Source organism: Ciconia boyciana, chromosome 1 (assembly GCF_034638445.1).
Source record: "Ciconia boyciana chromosome 1, ASM3463844v1, whole genome shotgun sequence".
NCBI classification, from domain to species: domain Eukaryota; kingdom Metazoa; phylum Chordata; class Aves; order Ciconiiformes; family Ciconiidae; genus Ciconia; species Ciconia boyciana.
The window spans coordinates 97,827,047-97,833,859 of NC_132934.1; positions in this window are offsets into that span (position 1 = coordinate 97,827,047).

Genomic DNA, 6,813 nt, shown 5'->3' on the forward strand with positions numbered 1-6,813 from the left:
TTGGGTGGTTCTCCTCCACACACACCCCTGCTTCCTGAGACTCTATTCTCTTAAATCCTTCCCCAGCCCTCCTTAAGTGATGAAGGGATGCCAGTGCCTTGACTACTGCATTTGTTTTCTCCAGATATTTATAAAGCACTCAGACATCCGCCAGCATTAAGTTTAGTAAAAAAGCCTTCAGCAGTGGGAGCCATCTGACTCCAGAAACGATGGAGGGGGCTGGCACAAAGCAGCTGATCCTGCTCCTGGCAGACTGATTCAGATGATGTTCCCCGGCGGCCAGAAGAAACAGGCTGGAGCGGAGGGAAGGGAGTAGGGAAGACATGTCTGCTTCAGTGGTAGCTCATGCATCTGTGCCCAGACTGAGTGCCAGCACGTTGAGAGCCGCAGGCAGGCGTTGGGGGACAGGGTCAGCTCTGTGGAGAGCTGCGCAGCATGTTGTCTTTGAGAAAACTGGGGGTGCTCTTGTTACCCCACAAGTGTGAGGTCGTTTACCCGGTGTGCGAGACGCCAGTATATACACAGGGCAGAGGTATTCTATTTCATGTCTGCGCAGAGATGGGTGCTAGGTGGTAGGTCCACAAAGCTAGCACAAAGTTCAGTCATACAGGGACGGTATTTATACAGTCTAGTTATGCATATGCATAAGTAATTACACAAAGCAGTTTTCTATTGGTCTACATTTCTCTTATTTCAACTTAAAGCTACAGTGCTACTTTAATATTCTGCTCATGCTCAAAGGTGAGGGGTCTCTGCTTGGGCCGGGGTCTCCAGCTCGAGGACTGTGACTTTTACTATTATAATGAAGGTAGTTCGCGTGAGGGTGCTTCTTATCACACTTCTACGAGTAGTTTCAGATGGTTCCCAAAACATCTTAATTGACTTACATATTTCTCCAGGATGTGCTTTACTCCCAAGGACAGTAATTCTTGTTTAGATGTTCTGCGCTCCCGTCTGAATCCCCCTTAGCTTTCCGTAAGCCCTGGCCTTCCACCAGCTCCTGTTCGACTACGCTGTTAGACTACACTCTACTCCTGCTGCAAAGAGGAGAAGGCTACAGCTGCAGTACGTCGCTGTTGCTACGGTAGCACGTAACACACCCACGCTAGCCTAAAAGCAAAACAGCGCACATGGGAAATTTCATACAGCCAAGAGTCTTGCGTGAGAGAGCGTTGCTCCGTGTCAGGTGCTGTCTCCTATACTACTGAACCAGGTTTCACAAATCCCCGGAAGATAACTCTCTGTGCATGCAGTTTCCTTGGGCTTTTTTGGAGGTGGCTGTGCCATCTAGCTAGGTGTGCATCTGCAATACTTTGTCTTGTAATGCTCTGCCTTCTGCTGCTGAGAAAGGTCTGCAATGCCTCTGCTTGCTGATGGTTTCAGGAAGCAGGATTGTGCAGCACAAGGCAGTTCTGATGCTTCTGATTCCTACTGAGAGAAAGGTTCTGCCTTCCTTTCTGAGCCAGGTACGCAAAGCAAACCCTGCTGTAATAGAAGAGCTGCGTGCTTTTAACCACTTTTTCTAACATCACTGTGACTATTTCCCTCTCTTTTTGCCCTGCAGTATTGCGTCTCTCTTCACCGAGTGTGTGCATGCTCTAGAAGCTTGCACAGAAACACATCTTGGAAGATGTGAAAAGGGCAGACCCATCTCTCACTTGCATAGTAGGGTCCAAGTGCTCCAAAAGCAATAGGTCATATATTTTGAAAACTGTGCATGCGTCCCTCATTTATGACTTCTGATGCACGCTTTTGGGTCTTTAAATTAGGCAACTATTTTATTACCACTACTAGGCACTGATCTGCCATTTTATACTGGTTTACTGCTCTTTGGAGTGCAGTTCTGGAGTGCAGTGGAGATCATTATCTGTAGTCAGCAAAAGTGAAGCTACGGCAGGCGTGAATCACATACACAAGCCAATGTACAGGAGGCAGCGACTGCCACGGCTGGCAGGAAGATGCTGAAGAGCAACATAAAAGCCTGCATGCCTAAAGCGACAGGTGTCTGTAGCTGTGATTTGTCAAACTGACTGTGAGAGCTGTCTCCCTCAGCAAGAAATGCAGCGGCCAGACCTCCATCTCTGTTCCTGGACTCACTCGACGTACGTATCATAACACTCACAGAAACCATCCGTACCCAGAAGTCACAGTGCAGCAGCAACGTGATGGGTAATACCCTGCTCTCCCTCCAGCACCACAAAGCATTCGCAAAGGAGTCTGTTATCCCTTTCTTTTTTGATCTGGAAACCGAAGCATGCGAAGGTTAAATGAACTGACTAAGGTTCCATAATTAGCCAGTGGCAGAGCTGAGAATAGACTCCATTTCTCCAGGCCTAAGATCTAACTCTCAGACCTGTCTCGGGGGCATAGGCAGGCTACCAAAGCTGTACATCACAGCTCTACAGAGTACGACATTTTTAGAACAGGCTCAACCCTGAACTTGCTATGGGACTAAAAAAAAAAAAACAAACCAGTAAAAAAAAAAAAAGGAAAAGAAAAGCAACAATATTTTCTTCTTATGAGAAATCCTGCCTGGGCAAGAGGGTAGAAATGGGATTCAAGTGACATTTATAAATATTAATGGCCTTCTAAGCACTAGCACATTAAAAAAGTTCCCAAAGATGAAAGCCTGAATTAACTTTGAGTAGTAGTTGCTGGAGACCTAGCCAAAAATAAAGCAATGATGTGAAAAAGTGCTAACCTTTCACAGTTGTTTGATAGGGCTAAAATGCAGTCATTTTTCCTCCATTTCAAAAATAACTATTTTAGGGAAATAGTGCTTCCTTCACGCCCCCCCCCCCCCCTTACTGTCTTTCTGCTCCTGTTCTGTATTTCTGTATTTGAATGCCTTTTTTTTTTTTGCATTTCCATTTTTGTTTTGTGTTCTCCATTCACCTGCCGCTGTAGCTGCTGGGAATCCTCACGCAGCTTATCCCTTTAGTGACTTAGTGGCCACTGAAAACTCAGCCTGTGAAACACTCTCCTGCCATGAGGGCTCCTAAACTCAGTGAGAAGATTTGCAGTTGAGGTTACCGAACATCCGCTACCGGCCACTGCCTGGGACAGCTAGGTAGAGCAACTATCTTGGATGTTATCTGCAGCTGCCCTCCACTTAAATGAGACGCCTGGGGAACTGGATCAGATTATCAACAAGCTTATAGAAATTATGTTACGGTATGTAGGTGGTAAAGATGGTGATCCGCTTTCACCCTAGGCATTTTGCCCCTTCCAAGAAAGTTCTGTAATGGTGAAACAGTATGTTTGATTCCAGGGAATGGTTCAGTTAAGCAAAAACTGTAACTTTCTACTCGGTTCTCAAGGGCAGTTCCAGAAACCTCTCATTTCAGTCAAGATTCGCGCAGAGAGAGGGTCAATTCTTCTAAAATATTTAAGAAGAAAGGTTCATAGCTTTAAAGCTGTGTAAAGGTATGACTTCCCACAGAGTGTAAGTCAGAATCCCTTCTGATGTTGAGAGAATTAGGCTCTCAAATATCTTGGCTCAGTCACCTAAATGCATTTACAAACCTGGCCTTAGCAGCTTTCATTAGTGTATTGGCAGGTCTCTGAGCACAGAGAACACATTGTCCCCCACGTTACAAGTATTTGTTAGCGATGCACTTAATTATGTTCAGTTAGTTACAGCATGGAGCATATTCTCACCATGCCTTGCACTTAGCCAATCTGTCCTCCCTGGAGGCACCTACCAGCCCAGCCCAGCCGCCATCCAAGCTTTGCAACCTGCAAGTACAGGCCGAGGGCAAAATAGTGCCACTGTCTGCATCAAAACGACATCTTTTCCATCCATCACAGCCAGCAGAAAGAAGGTCTGTGCCTGCTGCCCCCCTGCACCGTGGCAGCTGCAGCCGCAGTGATGTCCCCTATGAAATAATACCCGCGGGCAAGAGGCGGTACGTCTTGTGAGCCATTTGGAGAGACACCCATGCCGACTGACTCTCTGGCGCCTGCAGACTGACTGGCTGCCTTCACCCAGGATGGGCTGAGGATCAGCTGAGGCCTCCCAGATTCTCTTGTCATGGCATGCTCTCGGTGTGGTCTTGTGCTTTGTCCTCTCCCTCCTCCTCCTTCCTAGCCCCAACCCAGTCTGCCGCTGTTTTTCACAAAATCCGTAGAAGTACAATTATCATGGAGATGTCTGCCTCTAGCAATTTTTTTCTTTGGAAATAATTATAATTGGCTGTGGCAGTTGAAAACTTATCAGCGTAGACAGATGACAGACAGCACAATCACATAAGCTTCCCTCTGAGAAAATAAAGCTAAACCCCATTTATCATCCTAGTTGGGAACAAAGGGCCTTCCTCTGAAGAGCCAGGCTGTGAAAACACAAAGAGAAGACTGTTATGCTCACGGATGGAATCTGCGGTAGGTAACCAAGCACAAGCAGTCCATTTGCAGCAGGATGGTACTGTAGTAATTATAATAATACCACTTCTTTCATCTGAGGAATACCTAGCTAGGGACATATCACCTCATTCAGAGGCGGTGACTGAGGTCCCAAGAGGTTAATTAAGTGACTGGAAACCCTGTGGGCCTGAAGAGTGACAGCACCACCAGCAGAAAAATGTAAGCATATCCCCATAGTGTCTATAAGGGCTGCTTGCATTGGGATCCAAAGCTGGACATGGGTCACTTGTTCCTGGAGTCATTTATTCCTGGAGTACGTCATTAATTGCCTTCTCCCAGAAAGCAGAAAAGTTTTGATTCCTAGGTGTATCTCTGACGCACAAAGTCTCCTGGAGCCATCTTTTGTGTGACAGCTCACATGCCTGCACCCTCTCCACTCTGCTTCCTAGCAGAGCCTGGGCAAGGACTGTGCAGCCCTTGTCCTCCCTCCCTTGGTTTAGCTGCTACGTATAGGGAACCGACAGCTCTCATTCTCCAGCAGGGTGGAATAATCTGGCCACCCTGCCCACAGTCCAACTACTCCTTTTCTCCAAATGATTTTAACATCTGGCCTCTCTTTGGGCTGAATGGGTTTCTAATGGCACGTGGGTTGGGGGTGGCTGGGGAGGGATTCTCTTGGTACTGATTTAAAACATTTAAGCAATTCATAACCATTCCTGAGATATTTTTAAGGAAATTAAAGCTGGGTGAGGAGAATGGTTGTCTTGTGGAAGCTGTTGACTACCCAGTACACGCGAATAGACGATAAGCTCAGATTCCATGGGATATCCTTGGATTGAACGGTATTTGCATAGGCACAGAAATATTGTTAGCATGCAACCAGTTGTTGTATGGGGAAGGGCTGAGAAGCGGACGGAGGAGGGGGAGAATGGGAGGGATAAGGACAGAGGAATACCAGAAACGGAACTGCACAAAATGTTTTCTGTAGCTCTAGTTCCCAGGATTACAAACAACCCTCCAACAAATTCACTAATTGACATGCCTTGTGTGCAGCCATAATAATGTCACCACTACTTGGCCCAGTGCATGCGTTTCACTGAGAAACTCTTCTGCCTTTGCATGGAATTGTGGATGGTTTCTATTTCTCTCTCTCTCTCTTTTTTTTTTTAATAGTCTTCTTGGCTCCCAACAGCTTTGCCTGGTTAGATTTCCCCTTCTAGCTAAAAAAAAGAAATTAGACTGATCTCTTTTGGCAGCTGTGAAATGGTTGCATATTGTGTATGTTTTCTTGATGAGCTTGCATGAAATGGAATTTGGTTTTCTTTTGATGGATACACCACTTTTAGCACAATGTCCCCACAAGATTAGCAAGTGTTTAATTTTTGTAGAGGAATTTTTATGTGCATGTAATGTCATGTATGCCATTTCTATACAGCATTACGAGTAGCGCATAAAGCTGCTTGAACAGGGAAACGGAACCGATTGCGGAATGTTTCCCCAGTGAATGCGTGATATGATTTGTGATGGTGTGTAATTTGCTAATCACAAAGCTTCAGTCAATGGCAAAAATTCCATGAGATTCAGGTTTTAATTCTTACCACTTCCCACAGCCAAATTCAGGTGCTGCATAATATATAAAACTGGCTGTGCTGGGTCTGCCCTAAGAACAATTTATCCCCGTGTCCTGTAACGACAGTGCCCAGACGTGGATGCCTGGGGATGAGGGCAAACGTATGCGGTAGTTCTTACTTTCTTGCTTCCTCAGCCTCCAGTCTTTTTTAGCTCAGACTCCCTGAGCTCCTGGTTTCTGCGTATATTAGAGCCCACAATGGAGAGAGACAGAGAGGAGGTGCAACTTCCACTGAAGACAACCAATATTACACTGAAAAGCACCGTGGGTGAATGTGATCGCTCTGTCTTCTTGCATGGTTATGTGCATGAGCCTCAGTCTAGCCTGTGTTTCAGGGTAATGCTATCATTAAGAATAAAATCAACGAATGACAAAGGAGATGTTCCGAGACAACAGGGAAAAGGCCAAAATGAGTATAAAAGGGTAATAATATTATATGAGATCTTTATTATTATAATATTATGAGATAAAGTGGTTGGCATTCTGCCATGCTCTTGTCCAATGTTTAACTTAGCCATGAAGATCTTTTACAAAATTGTATTCAAGAGAGTCCGGAGGGGGGTGGTGGGCAAGGAATCTATTCTCTCTTCAAATTAAAAGCTTTTGTGAGGTGAAGCTGGGATCATTTCATTGTTTCTCTGACAGGACTTCGCAAGATCAAATTCAAATGTAAGAAACACTAAGTATTGGAATAATTAGCAGAGTATTTTGGTTTTAGTTATTATGTATTGTTAGCCTGACTGCTTGGTGAAACTCTTCAGGACTGGTAGGAGCCATTGATGTGGAATCACAGACTCTGGCCTTGCAGGCTGCTGCTGGAC